The sequence below is a fragment of the Schistocerca nitens genome, chromosome 6 (genome assembly GCF_023898315.1).
Source record: "Schistocerca nitens isolate TAMUIC-IGC-003100 chromosome 6, iqSchNite1.1, whole genome shotgun sequence".
Classification (NCBI taxonomy): Eukaryota; Metazoa; Arthropoda; class Insecta; order Orthoptera; family Acrididae; genus Schistocerca; species Schistocerca nitens.
Window position 1 is genome coordinate 302,999,100 of NC_064619.1, and position 16,045 is coordinate 303,015,144.

Below are 16,045 nucleotides of genomic sequence, written 5' to 3' on the forward strand. Positions count from 1 at the left end.
GAGCAACTAGGAAAGTTATTTACAGCAGTTGCGTGAAACGCGACAGTTCGTGAAAATTGAAACAGTGCTGGAATTACCACGCTTTACAAAAAACGGAGACATTATTATTATTCTCGTGTAGCTTAACGGAAAGCGTGCGTATTTGTTCCCAATGCATTTACAGATTAATGTCCAAATTCTAACCAGACTGCAGCATTCGCCGTTACTTCCTACAAGTCTTTCAGACCATCGTTAATAGCGAGAGATGGGTAATTCTCCACAATATATCCTACTGTCTGTTCCACAGAAGTGCGGCTACACGGAGCATATTTTAAACAACTCCACTTGTTCAAAATGTGGCCACATCTCTCTTGTCCCATTCGTCTGCGGTTGAGTCTCGAACATACCGGACGGGGAAAATTAAACACTGCAACCTTTGTGATTGTATTTTGAATTAGATGGACATTCCGTGGAGTATGTTCATTCAACTGTTCTTTCCACTTTTCGGTGATATCGGAAACGTCTGCGAACCGAATATCTATCCAAGGTGGCTTGGGTGACTTTAGCATATGGCTGGTGGATTCTGGAAAGCTCTATTTAGAAGTGAATTCTTATACGGATCTACATTTATACGAATTTCCATCTTGCCACAGTTTCTTCTGAGATCCGGAGATGCAGTATTGGATTGAACTTGCAATCATTCAGTGGGAATACATGTTACATCTGTTTCATTTGAGTTTGGTTGGAGTCTCATTTTTCAGAAGTACTTATTCAGTACGGCTAGGTAACTTGAGACTGTGGTTTCACATGCGTGGTATCTTTTTCTGACGTATAGTTGCCGGTTCGTGTGTAGAATGAATTTTCTTGACCTAGTAAATGGAGTGTCGTGGATTCACAAATTAAGCAGAATTTGGACGAAACTTCCTGGCAGATTAAAACTGTATGCTGGACAGAGACGTCAAGCACACAGTTTTAAACTGCCATGAAGTTTCACATCAGCGCACACTTTGCTGCAGGTCTCAACAATATCTTTGCTTCCAGAAGTGATAGGCTTGCAAGTTATGTAGGAGAGCTGTGAAGTTTGGAAGATAGGAGACGAGTTACTGGCGGAAATAAAGCTGTGCGGACGAGTCGTGAGCCATGCTTGTGTAGCCCAGTCGATAGAGCACTGCACACGAAAGGCAAACGCGGTCTCAAAAGATATTATAGAACACAGCAAAGAGTACGAATTTTCGTTTAAGCTAGGAATAATAAATTCTGAGAAACCTCTTGACACTGATGAACAAAATATGTTATAATAGTCCTCGACAAACAAGTAGAATTGTAAAACTACCGTAAACTATGAGAAGTAAATTTAGACTGTGGTTGTAGGCTTCCTGGTAATATTTGGTCAGTTAAGATCGTAACCGCGTTACCTGCAAGTTAAGTGTGTTGCATAATTATCGGCGTTACCTACTTTCCATCCCTTTGTTTGCGTATGCGATCAGTATCTTACTAGATTTCCCTTCCGATGCAGTTGACATCAATAGTTCCTTCCTTTTCCTTTCCTTTCTCGCCTTCCACTTGCAACTTACATAAAAACGTTACTAGATTCCCCTAGGAAACGGAAGGGGTCAACAGTCTACAAAATGAGTGAATATATATGAAGGACCTCATAACCTATTGAACATTTTTTTTCTACATGTTGATCCTCCTGTCTGTTACTTAAAAATAAACCAAATTTGTAGTAAAATTGAAATTGTCTGTATTTGATTCAGGTTTTCTTCGAAAATTATTGATTGGTAACATGAAATAGAGACATGTTGTAGTACAAATAAAGAAAAGATACAGATATATCATATAGCGTTAGAAAACGTAATTTTCTCAAGAAAAATGAAAAGTTAAAAAAAGTACGCAACACAAAAACAAAAGAAAAAAGGTTGTCTTGAAAAAAAATATTTTGTGGGATAGTGGCTTTTGAATGGTTTTTAACAATTAAAGCAGATCACCTTTCAATGCTGACATAAGGAGAAAATTCAAACAAACAGACAAATAAAAAAAAGTCGTCGGCTCTTAGTTTCTCTCTCACAAATTAGTTTATGTTTCCTTCCTTTCGAAAGGTACCGATTTCTGTGTCATTTAGTATTGCACCAAACGACCGAACTGCATTTTTGGTAGAGAGCGTCTTGACTATATATGTGTTAGTACGCTGAAGAATATGAGTGAGCAAATCAAAGCAAATAATGATTAAGTAGAATATGGAGAATTACACATTTTACGACAGTAATTTGGATTTGAGGACCAAATTAAAAAGATATGAGTTTGAACACGTCTGGTCATCGTCGCCCTGAACTAGAGCACCAAGCTTTGCTTCAAGCGAAACTTTTAGTTTTGCCTAGCGTCTACGCTTCTTCTTCTACTTCAGTGCGTTGCGAGTTACCTATATATCAGATTCCTCAGTCAATCGACAACCACTACCAGCTGCGAGATTCAATGCCTCCTGATGACGATAAGAAAAGTATATAAACGTAGCAAACACGAAAGGGGAACCATTTTAGTGGCGATATTGGCGGCCGATTGGGATATCCAATGACATAAACGACTCTGACGACGGACAAATTGTTATGGAACAGTTCCTGAGAAGAAGCATCTCGGAAACGGTGTAGCTGTTCAGCTAATCACGTGCTGGTGTCGTGGGCATGTATGATGAACGACAGTAAAACAGCAAGTAGGAGACGAGTTGTTGGATGTTTACATCTAATCAGAGAACACGGAGGTGGGAGACTTGTCCGCTCTGAAGGATAAGCGGCGATTTGGGGTAGATCCGACGTGGGCGTATATTGCTGGTGCAGGCACAAGTGTTTCGAAGCATACCATTCACCACACGTTGTCGAAGATAGGGTTCCAAAGCAGCGAACCCTTACATGAACCCATGTTGGACCAACGACTCTTCAGGTTCATCGACATTGGACGATGGGTCAATCGAAACGTATCTGATCGGAGAAAAATCAGGATTAGCTGAGAGGTGTAAATTTTTCATAAATTTTGCAATAAGTTCCATCGTTCATAAAAATTTCCAAAATGATAGTACCACTCTCAATGCGCATATGGCATGGGGTACCACGTTCTGCTGCAACCCTTTCAGTTATCCATGATATTTTGCGAATATCTGCACAGGTGGTTGCTATCCTGACATCTATCCATACTTGTATCGACTATAGTCTCATAAATAGAAAAGAATCCATGAAGTTGATGTTAGATTATCTATCTTGGTTGGGTATCGCTCCCCATTTTATGATCCAGTGCTCAGTAAATGTAGCAGTGAGATGGACGAGAGTTCCATACGGACACGAGATGGTGCTCTGTCGTGCTGGAAACACATCATCTGACAGACTATCAAGGGCACAGTTGCCAGTAACATCGGTGGTACATTCTGAAGGAACAGCATGTAATTCGGAGAGGTGTATGCCTGTAATGCGCGTCCAGACATTCACTCTCTGTTATATGAGGGTTGTCCAAAAAGTAAGTTCAGATCGGTCGCGAAATGGACACCACAGTGAAAACCCAATGAAGTTTTGCACAGACGTGTTGGGTAGTGTCTCTATTATGACCGTCGATGGCATCAAAACGCTCTTTTCAGTTGTGAGCGCACTATGAGCGAATAAAGGTGCGTAGAACAACGATGTCTCCCGCCAAGTACGAGGGCCCGCTGAGGGGCTTCGCCTTAATCAATGCAGCCCACCTAACACAACTGCCACGCACTTTCTTCTTCATGGCAATTCTCAGCCGCACTTTGCAGGGGCAGTGAAGAAGGTCCTGCAACCTTTTCTATGGGAAATGTTCGATCACCCACAACACAGCCCTAATTGGCTGAAATGCTGGACAGGAAGACAACAACTGAGCACAGGCTACGCGCTATAGACCAGGGGTCTCCAAACTACGGCTTGCGGGCCGAAACCGGCCCGCGTCGGCCGGCAAACCGGCCCGCGTTATCTGGCCGGTCATCCCCGGTATCCGGCCCGCCAAATGTTTGAGGTGGTACATATACTGCCAACAATTGAGTTTCGACGCCTATCGTGGCCAATACACAGCGACATTGTCGGAGCTCTATCTTTACAAAGCGGAAGGTCGTGGTTAATTTTGTGGCTATCGACAATAAACAGACAGACCATTCTCCGTTCGATAGTGAAAAAAAAAGAACGGTTAACAGACTAGTTCGGCGAAAACATTTTAAGTAAAAAAATTCTTAGCATTTTATTCTACTCACGAGTCTGGTGCAAGTCTTTCAAATGGACGCCACTTCGGCGACTAGCCTTAGTAATCAATCATTGTGGAAGATGCTTCTTAAGCGAGGTTTCACTTTCTTTTGATTATGTTGTAAAATACACAGAGCACGTGAATCGTATAAAATATTTTTATTTAAAGGCAGTATAAAGAAAATTTAATACCTGGTGTACGTAATGATTTGGATATTTTAGTTGTAACTGATGTATTAAAATGAACTCCGTCTTCAGACCACAAGTGGCCCGTCGGGACCATACGACCGCCGTATCATATTCAGTTGAGGATGCGGATAGGAGGGGCGTGTAGTCAGCACACCGCTCTCCCGGTCGTTATGATAGTTTTCTTTGGCCGGAGCCGCTACTATTCGGTCGAGTAGCTCCTCAATTGGCATCACGAGGCTGAGTGTACCCCGAAAGATGTACAAAAATAACTGTAATTAATTTATATCTTGAAAACTCACAATGTTAGAGTATTCACGCAAAGAAATTTGACATTTTAGTGATAATTAATGACTTTTATGTAGCTGTAACTTTCCTTTCATAATTACCTCCAGTTGTGGATCAAGTTTACTGGTAGAGATAATCATCAGCGACTTCAAATGCTCATCACTTGATTTTCATCTGTAAATACTTTTTGCATGTTCCATTTTGGAGAAAGTTTTTTCACACAAATAAGTAGTGCCAAAAGCGGAAAAAAAGCCACCGGTAAATTTATGTAAATTTGGAAACTCTGTGGATGGAAGACACTTATAAAATTCCAGTAATGTTGACTTTTTTAAAGAAAAAAAAGTCGCTACATTGCAAGTCAATAATTTCAAACTGAAGTTCTGCGGGTATCGCTTCTATATCGACGTCTAAGGGATTTTGAAATATCTTGATATCGTTTGAATTTCCATCGATATCTGAAAAACGTGATTAAAAATTAATTTTTAAAGCGACCAAATCTTCAGTTGCGAAAATTACAGGAAACGGAATCTCAGTTTGCTGACTGAATGTTTGACATGTATTAAATGCGTGAAGCACACTTTGTTCAACTGAGATTGAAACAAAGCAATCATTTGTCGAAAGGACTTAACATGCGTGTATAAATCAAGCAGAAGCTGGTTTTCACCCTGAAATTTTAAATTAAGGTCATTCATATGTTTAGTTAAGTCTGTATAACCACTCACCGTTTCGTAACTCAGTCAGAAAGCGATTCCTTTCGTTCAAAAACATTTCAATTATTGTTCGGAGTTAAAAAAAAACGGGTCAGAACTTTACCGCAACTAAGCCAGGGCACTGCAGTATACTATGGCAAGTCGCTTTCCTCAATATCTTCAAGAAACTCGCGGAACTGGCGATGACTGTGTGCATGGGATCTGATATAATTAACAACTGAAATAACTGGCTTTAAAACTTCTGACATATCTAAATGTTTTCCACACAAAGACTGTTGGTGAATAATACAATGCACTACTAATGGTTTTGTGCCACCGTCATTTTCTAAGGGCTTAGAAAGGAGAGCAACAACACCTTTATTTTTCCCACACACGTTTTGCCACCATCAGTTGTAATACATTTTAATTTCTTCCACTGACGATTGTTTTTCTGAACTGCCCTTTCAACTCCTTCAAAAATATCTTCGACAGTGGTCGTCCCGTGAATACTGTGAACATCAAGGAGCTCTTCATACACTTCATAATTTTTGTCAGTTCCTCGAATAAAAAGTAGTACTTGAGCAGTATCTGATACATCTGTTGACTCATCCACGGCCAAAGCGAACCAGCCTAAGTCTTGATTTTTGCCACGCAGTTGTGCTGATATATTTTGTGCAATGTCATCTATTCTTCGAGCCGCAGTGTTCGCCAACAAAATTATGTTTTAAATAAATTAACTTTTTCTGGACACATTTCTTCTGCTGTTGCAATAATGCAGTTCTTAATTAATTCACCGTCGGTAAATGGCTTACACTGTTTCGCTACTAAATGAGCCACACGAAAACTAGCACGAGCTGCAGCATGTTGTTCAGCATTTACTTTTTTGAACAGCGACTGCTGGGTTTTTAACTGGCGTTTCAGAGACTCATACATTTCTAATCGTTCGCATCCTGTAAACGTCGAGTAATTCTGAGAATGCTTAGTCTCATAATTACGTTTTATATTGTATTCTTTGAAGACTGATATTGCTTCATTGCAAATAATACACATTGGTTTGTTGCTTGACTCCACCACGCAATATTGACATCCCCAATGCTCTTTAAAAAGTCTACGTTCACTGTCAACCTTTCGTTTCTTTTCCATATTTGTACAGAACTTCACAAAAGATTGTAACCTGAAAATAAAGTTGTGCTACTTATTAGTAATAAAACTAGGTAGTAGTCTGCCTAAACAAAATGCAATGAATTTATGTTTAAGGTACTTTAATTATTAAATTAAATACTCACAGTTACACTGTAGCTCCACTAAAAATAGTGAAAAAATACTCAAGTCGTGCTATACGTATTTAGATTTTCACATTTTTTCTTGTCTCTTCGAATTCAAACTTTGAATTGTCCCACACTTCGTCGTCTCACCTACTAGCACAGCGCATAAAACACTAAAAAACTCGTGAGACACTCGCAACATAGACACAATCACGCAACAGAAGTACCAAATATATGCTCTGGCTCTGCTACTTGCTACAAGTCTACATAACTAAACTTATTGTTGCGCCGCTTGAAATAACAATGCGTTGACATACTCTACCTCTGTTACGTCTTGCAGTAACAGTTTTGCTAACAATGATTTTGAGATTTCGTTACAGGACGCTTTCGTGAAGAATGTGCAGTGACATACTTTTTTGTCGGTGAAATTCGCCGGAATAAAATACGCCAGAATTTCGGTCAGGTACGTCCACCAATCAAAATTATGTAATTAAATAAAAATCGTAGCTATTCCCAGAACCTTAGATTTTTGCGACTTCATCTTTCCTTTAGCCTTACATTACGGTGATCATGGAGTGCTAGGGTGCATTAATCCCACTAGGTATATCTTCGCCCTTATAACTTCGTGGAGCAGTCAATGTGGCCCGCAGACTAAAAAGTTTGGAGACCCCTGCTATAGGCCAGCGTAGAGAATTATCGGAAAGAACAGGCGGCTGCTTTCTATGACGATGGTGTTGGAAATTTAGTATAACGCTCCGACAAATGTCTAAGTCGGAGCGGCGACTATGTAGAGAAGTATCTGGAAAGTGTAGCTACCTCTGCTTTCTAGACCACCCTCGAATGTCCACTGCCAACCTTGCCTCAGCTTGGAAGATTTTCACATTAAGATATCATTACCCAAGTGTTAAGCAGCAACAACTGTCAGGAAATTTTGTACTAACTGGAGGTCAGACTCTGGAATAATGAACGTGTAGTCTGGCATTCACCTAATAAGCTACTCTTCTTTCCAATACTACTAATGAAATAAAATAATAACCTACCAATTCTCAACAGAAAAAGGCTCTCAGATCATAACCAAAACAGAGGCAAATGGAACTGATAGGCGGACTCTATGGAAATGTTGCAGTGCAAGGCATTTATTGGGTGCTAGAGTCAGCTGGTTGCTTTTCCATGTAGTGATGCGGGACCGGCTGATTGCCCGTGTCTTAAGTTTCGGTCCGAGCTGGATGTCCAGCGTTATTACAGCTACGATCAAATGCGAACTGTCATAAAGTCCCTCTTCTGGTGCTTACGAGTGAAGTGTCTACTCTATAGTCCCTCTCTGAAGTTTACTCTTTACTGTCTCGGAATCAGTTCTCTCATGGTGCGTAGTGATGCTTTAGATTGGCCAGCTAACATTTTTTCTTGCAGCCGAATTATTTTGCACCACTCTTCTGTAACTGTGGCGCAGCGCTCACTATTTCCACGGTCTAAAGAAATACACAACAGCCAAGAAATTAATTTATACAAGGCATTTCATCGCCTGGAAACTTGCATCTTGTCTTTGTCTTTTAACATCTTCTGTCGTGTTGGAGTGTCCCTTTGTCATATCTGCACTCCAAACGCGCCTTTTCAGCTGCAAATACAGGATTTCACTACAGCATGAGAATATAGGTTTGAATCCGCAACCAGTCCGATACCTGCTCTGACATACAGTAAATAAATATCAGGGCAGCGTTCTCGGTTGGCCTATATATTAGAAGTCATTTATGTAAATAGCAAATGTAAAGAATAGCAGCTGAACATATGTAAATCTTACCAGTGTAATTAGTGTTCTAAAGTTGAAAAATAAGCAGTATTGCTCACTGATGTAAATTTAGGCAACATGCATCATAGAAGAAGGAAAAAGGATGCATACAAGACTAGGCGAAACCAAACTATCGTTGAGCAACGTTTTGTACGTTACTTAAGGCACAAGTTAAAGCTCTTAAGTTTCGAATTGGGTTCCCAAATCAAAACATATTACAAATGTTTAACAGAGAAATTTCTACACCTCTTTAATGGTTGTATTGCTGTTAAACAACAATTACAAAGAATTATTATTGTTAGTAAATTGTTATCAAATAATATGAAATGTAGTTGCAATTAATTAATACAAGTTAATAATTACAAAATAAAAATTAAGAAATTATTTATATATCTTCTATAATTACTACAAGCTTTCACTGTATCATCCTGCATACGATGTGTGTTACAGACTCGAAAGAGGATCTTGTCCGAGAAGTCCCGTGTCACAAATATTATTCACAGAATTCCTAGAGTAAGTTTTCAGATCCATAAACTTGTAAGGAGACGAAGGAATCGTCTTAATAAAATTCAAAAACAAATGCATGATAACAGCAAAGCAAGATTGAAAGTAGGACTGAAAAGAAACAAGATAAGAGGGAAAAGTAATGCAGAATCGGTACGAATTGTAAAAAGAATACTAATGAAAAATAAAGTGATGTAATCAGTTGAAAATTTTTTATAGCAGAATGAATGGTTTGGAAAATTGTGAAACAGAAGAGTAAAAAGGTCTTGGAGTGCTTTTCCTAAACTAAACAGTTTTCATATCTGAACTCGAAAAATATCTGAAAGAGACCGTTGATGGTTAAAATATGTTACTGGATATAGCGTCTTCCCAACGTAGCCTGAGGAATTACATATTTCATATGATCTCAGTACTAAAAATATGAGAGCTATGAAACCAATGAAAATCTTGATGTGATAAATAATAAGTATCTGAACGAGACCGTTTATGGTTAAAATATGTTACCAGATATAGCCCCTTCCTTATGTAGTCTGAGGAATTACATATTTTATATTAACTCAGTACCGATAAAAAATCTCTATTTCGTTAGATTTTATTTATTGAGCAACATAGGCCAAAGTCATTCATACTCGGAAGTGAAATCTCAAGTTATATTTTATTAAGAACATGTAGAGTATCAGTTGAAATGGAATTAATTATTACAATTAACAGGAAGTAAGAGTTTGGCCCTTATTAAAGTGGAAATAGGAGCGACCAGTGATATTAATTGCAAAATGTCCAAAATAAATCTTTTCTATTTGAACTTGCTCGGAATTTGATATGGAGGATTTCTACGCTAGTACAGAAACAATAACAAATGCAACATTTAATACATATATTTTAAATTATTCTGTCTACAGAGCTCTTTACATAACGTCCGTCGATCACCTCAGATCAACGACAAAGACAGCATCTTAGTGAAATAATGAAGAACACCAACGCTAATTTTTATTGTCTTTTCAGGTAGTATGTATGGTCTGTAAAACGTTGCTTCTCTTTGTGCCAATAAAATGTCATTTTACGTTGGTATTAAATTTTTTAAACTTTTTCTTGCAAGCTCATGGGAAACTTCCGAGTGTATTTTATTTATACGGGGTTTTGTTTCGTATTTGTGTTATTTACAACTTTTCTATAAAAGTGACGCTAGTAAGGCCCCTGGAATACTAGAGACCATTGTATCACATAACTTACTTCGAGCATACCATCAGGAGCGTACCATTTTAACGTTAGTGTATCTATAGTTTTTGTTTCATTTTGTAATACAGTTTCACAGTATATTACCTCCGATCTTTTCTCTTGGAAACAATACTTGTTATATGTACATATTTTTTCATGAAATTTATTCACATTATTCGAAATTTTCTTATTTTCTCATTTAAACCTTTCAACATTTTATTTCTTATTCAGTACTCACAGTCAATATTTATTCTAGTTTCACCAATTGATACATCCTGTTGCGTTATTAACTTCCTTGGGAATATTATTATACGAGTAACTACGTTCTTCCATTTGGGCATGGCCACTGGGAAAACCAAGGTAAAATCAGGGTAGAGAAGGCAGGCTGTGACCATTTGAATTTCAGTTGACATTCTTCTGACATATGGATGCAGTATAGTTAAAATTAAATTACCGAATATATACAGTTTTAAATCCTAAATGTAGTTAAATTTTCTTATAAAATAGGGGTGTTCATAATATTCGCATCTTGCATACTTTAACTCCCTTAATGGTACAAGGAAATTACAGTTTTTTCGTACGTGCATTTTGAACAGCAGACAGCGTTAAATTTTTTCAAAAAGTTGTTGTAAGCTGTCCATGAAAATTTTATCTCTGTCTGGGAATACTGAATATTTTCGTTTCTAAAACTCTCTCCTCATGTAACGTATGCTTCAGGTATCGTGTTAAACTGCTGAGCAATACTGACTGTCAGCCGGACCTGTATTGCTCATGTGAATGGTGTTGTGAAATGAAACTTTCTACTTAATGAAATGCAGAATTTGAAATAATGAAAAGGAATCTAATTAACTGCCAAAAGAAACGAGTGGTCAATGAAAATTAAATACACTCAATACTGAAGAACATTATGACAGTTGTGTATTATATAGTGTAATGTTTGTTTGGTATAACCACGAAAATAAATTACTGCTCTATTCAGAAAAAATAACTGTATGGAATTACCATCACAGAAAATCTGCTTTCTTAGCACAACACCTAATAATTCTGACTATTTGCTGTTTCCCCATAGAAAAGCGAGGTGAGATTTGCTCTGTAATAAAAATGACTTACCTCTTGCTCAACATGCTACTTTGTGTTTGATATACTGACGTTCTCGAAAGCAAACAGAAATCAGCATGTGCAGGAGCTAAAGAATAATAATCTACTCTTTCTTGCTTGTCAGAAACGATCAGTTGCTGCACACAAGACAAAATATTCAACACTTTACTGAGAAAGATGGACGAGGGTTTTATGTTAATGGAAGTTGTTCTAGAAAATTGAGCTGATTGGTGACAAAAAGTACTATACAACGTAATAACACTATCAACTGGCAAAATCTCTCATTAAAAAAGTTCAGAGATCTCAACCAGTTGCGTAAGTTGTGACGTAATGAAGACAATGAGATCAAATTAACACCAGTCACGAAGTTTATTAGTTATCCGAGGGACAGAGATTTCATTCAATTAATAATTCTGACAAAAAAAGTCTTATTCTCGCTCATACACGGCTTACATTCAAAAATTCCTTAAAAAAGTCATCTCCAATGAAGTATTCCAAATAGTGCCTTCCAGATTCACAAATAACAGATATCATTCTCTAAAACTTTCAACACCTCGCTACTACGACTCAAACAAGAATGCCTGAGTGCTTCACAACCGACTGATCAGCGGGGATCACAGATAAAAGTAAACAGAGTCAAGGATCTTATTGACTTCTCATGTAGTGCGCTCATTCATCTGCATCCCAGTGCAGTAAATGTGAATTACTTACTATAGCAGAAAACAAATGAAAACTTTACGATGTAAATGTTCGTAAATACTCATATAATGAACGTATTAACAATATTTTCATCATAAAATATTTCTAGTTCTCCAGCATATGATTTTTAGTGCTGACTTGTAGTTATTTGAGTCAGTGTTCTCGTACAGGAATTTTCTGCATTCCTCGCAAGTTATGAATTAGAAAAATATTCGATCCATGGAAATTAAAATTCTTTATTCGGCGGTTGCCGACGCTGCTGCGGTGACGTCTAGTCGGTAAGGTACTCCTGGCGCTCATCGGGCAGCGACTCCAGTCCCCTCAGTGTGGCTGCCAGCTGGCTTGCCGTTGTCAGTAGCTATGCAGAAGCTTTCATAGGTGACGGTGTTCAGCTCGGCAAGGCAGCTAATCCGGAATGTGAACCTGGAATTAAATTCGTACAGCAGCATCAATTTTTTAAAAACTGCAAATGTTAAGAAGATGTGAAAATATGTCAGGATATCGTGATTAGTTAGTAGTGTCGACCTTCAGGCCAGTGCATGTGTATTTCGTGTGGTGTAAAATGCACACCTTTTTGGAAGCCACGGAAGTCTCAAACATAGCTGCTTAGTTTCGTTATTTGTGACACTGCTTATAAATGTTCTCACCGCTCTAACTTAAATTTAACTTTATCATCGATACATATTTCTTGCCAATGTTATAATCCATTTTTAGTGTCCAGGTATAGCTAAATGGTAAACACTGCTACACTGTTCCAAGAATGTCACTCCCACCGATCGCACACTTTATTTTTGAGCTTCCGTCGCGAGAAAGGAATTCGCCTTATTGCTGGACCATCAAACACTATCCGTTCAGAAAAACCGATATACATGTTCTGTTTTCAACTATACGGAATCGTCGTGTAAGCTGGTTTCGTTTTGCTTCCTCACATGCTGTTACTTGTATTCTGAATTTGAGCTCATGAATTCCGAAATAGTATTCCCGACTCTTAACGTCATTCCGTTATTATCTTTTTACTTCATACTTTTACTTAAACTCGTGTCTATCTTGTACGCCTCGTATTGGAGAACTAACGCAGTTCGTATATCGTACATGTTTTTCCACTCAATAACGCACAGTTTGTCCTAACACTGTTCATCAGCCGTCTATTTGTACAATTACTTCCACAAGCATGTTACGCACACACTTCGTACACACGTTCATGCTAGCGTACATGTTGACTTATAAATATTTGGGAACTCCTTCAAGAATTTTTACACATAACATTTAGTATTAAGCAGTTAGATTATGTAACATTACTTTATAGTACTCCATATCAATGTGTTATGAATTACCATTATGTCCTTTTGTTTTTGACTCTGACCTGACTTTTACAATCACGTTTTTACACACAGACAAAATAAAGTGTCACACATATGAATTACCATTTTCATAGGGCATCAGTGCATGTCCTCGCTTAGTAAACTCAGAGCGAATATGGGTTCCTAAGATACGAAATCAGTATCTCACCGCAAATCATGTCTTCAAAGTCGTGGTCTAATTTTATCACCACTTCCTAGCATTATGTTAAAACAGTTTCTCAGATGTCCAATGGTACACGTTCTATTTACCTCTTATACTCAGCGTCCTCCACATATACATGCAGAAATAAGTCATTTCATGTTTCTCTCCTACAACAATCATGTTCCATCTACCTATACATCTAAACAACTATACACAAATAATCCCATGAACATAACCAATACACATTATTTAATTCCTAAAACACCCTTTCCTAGGTTTTTTAAACGGAGAAAAGAAGAGAAATCAATTACATATATGAAATATTTGATTCTACAGGCACAAAACGTTATTTTTATTCATGAGACTTGCCTACAACAACTGGAATTCAGGAATACAGAAATACAACTCACTTATGAATGAAATAAATCGAAAGTGCAGGGAAGCTAAGACGAAACGGCTGCATGAAAAATGTGAAAACATCGAAAAAGAAATCATTGTCGGAAGGACTGACTCAGCATACAGGAAAGTCAATACAACCTTCGGTGAAATTAAAAGCAAGGGTGATAACATTAAGAGTGCAACGGGAATTCTACTGTTAAATGCAGAGGAGAGTCCATTGAGGCCTGTATGAGGGAAAAGATTAGTCTGATGTGATAGAACAAGAAACAGGAGTCGACATAGTACAGATAGCGTATCAGAATTTAAGAGAGCTTTGCAGGACTTAAGATCAAATAAGGGAGAAGGGATGGATAAAAATCCATCAGAATTTCTAAAATCACTGAGGGAAGTGGCAACAAAATTACTATTTACGCTGGTGTGTAGAATGTATGAGAATGGCGATATATCATCTGACTTCCGAAAAAATGCCATCCACACAATGCCGAAGACTGTAAGAGTTGACAAGTGCGAGAATTGTCGAACAGTCAGCTTAACAAGTCATGCATCCAAGCTGCTTACAAAAATAATACACAGAAGAAAGATTGAGGACGTGTTAGATGACGATCAGGTTGGTTTTAAGGAAGGGTAATGGCACCATAGAGGCAATTCTGACGTTGTGGTTGTTAATGGACACAAGACTAAAGAAAAATCAAGACACGTTTAAAGGATTTCTGGACCTGGAAAAAGCGTTCGACAGCGTAAAACGCTGCAAGATGTCCGAAATTCTGAGAAAAAGAGGGGTAAGCTAAGGGGAGGTACGGCTAATATACAATATTTACAAGAGCCAAGAAGGAAGCGCTCGGATTAAAAAAAGTATGTAGGACAGAGATGTAGCCTTTTGCCCCTACTATTCAATCTGTACATTGAAGAAGCAATGATGGAAATAAAAGAAAGTTTCAGGAGTGGAATTAAATTCCAGGGTGAAAGGATATCAATGATACGATCCGCTCAAGACATGGTTATCCTGAGAGAAAGTGAAGAAGAAGTACAGGATCTGCTGAAAGGAAAGGTCTAATGAGTACAGAATATGGACTGAAAGTAAATCGAAGGACTATAGAAATGAGAAGTAGCAGAAATGAGAACAGTGAGAAGCTTAACATCACGACTGATCGTCACGAAATAGGTGAAGTTAAGGAATTCTACTACCTAGGCAGCAAAATAACCAATGACGGACGGAGCAAGGACATCAAAATCAGACTACCACTGGCAAAAAGGGGATTCCTGGCCAAGAGAAGTATACTAATGTCAAATGTAGGTCTTAATTTGAGGAAGAAATTTCTGAGAATGTACGTTTGGAGCACACTTTTGTACGATAGTGAAACATGGACTGTGGGAAAACCGGAATGGAAGACAATCGAAGCACTCGAGATGTGGTGTTACAGGCGAATGTTGAAAATTGGGTGGACTGATAAGGGAAGGAATGAGGAGGTTCTGTTCAGAATCGGAAAGGAAAGGAAATGTGGAAAACACTGATAAAGAGAAAGGATAAGATGATAAGACATCTGTTAAGACATCAGGGAATGACTTCCATGGTACTAGAAGGAGCTGTACAGCGCAAGAACTGTAGAGGAAGACAGAGATTGGAATACATCCAGCAAATAATTAAAGACGTAGGTTGCAAGTTCTGCTGTGAGATGAAGAGGTTGACACAGGATAGGAATTCGTGGCGGGCCGCATCAAACGTTTCAGAAGACTGACGGCTACTGATTTCTTTAATACGCGGAGGCAAGATGCACGCCTACTGATATTGAAACATACAAGCCTGAATGGCGTCAGAATTTCAACTGTTCAGAATGTTTAAATGTGGGCGAATTCCTAAGGGACCAAAGTGCTGAGGTCATCGATTCGTAGACAGGAAGACAGTCGTATACGTGCTCATCAGCCATAAAGGACGGGTGTCAGGAGTCATTGCTAGACAATTTCGCAGGACCAATTTGCGTATATGGCTTATAACTAACAGGGAGTAACGGTTCGGCCTGTTATTTAGAGGCAATAGGATCGTGAACTTGCTTAAATATTTGACATGGAGAATCTCTACGGTAGTACTGAAATAAAAACAAGTGCAACATTTAATAGATATATTTTAGATTACTGCATCCACAGACCTCTTCACATAACTCCCATCGATAAACTCAGAACACTGTCAAAGACAGAATCGAA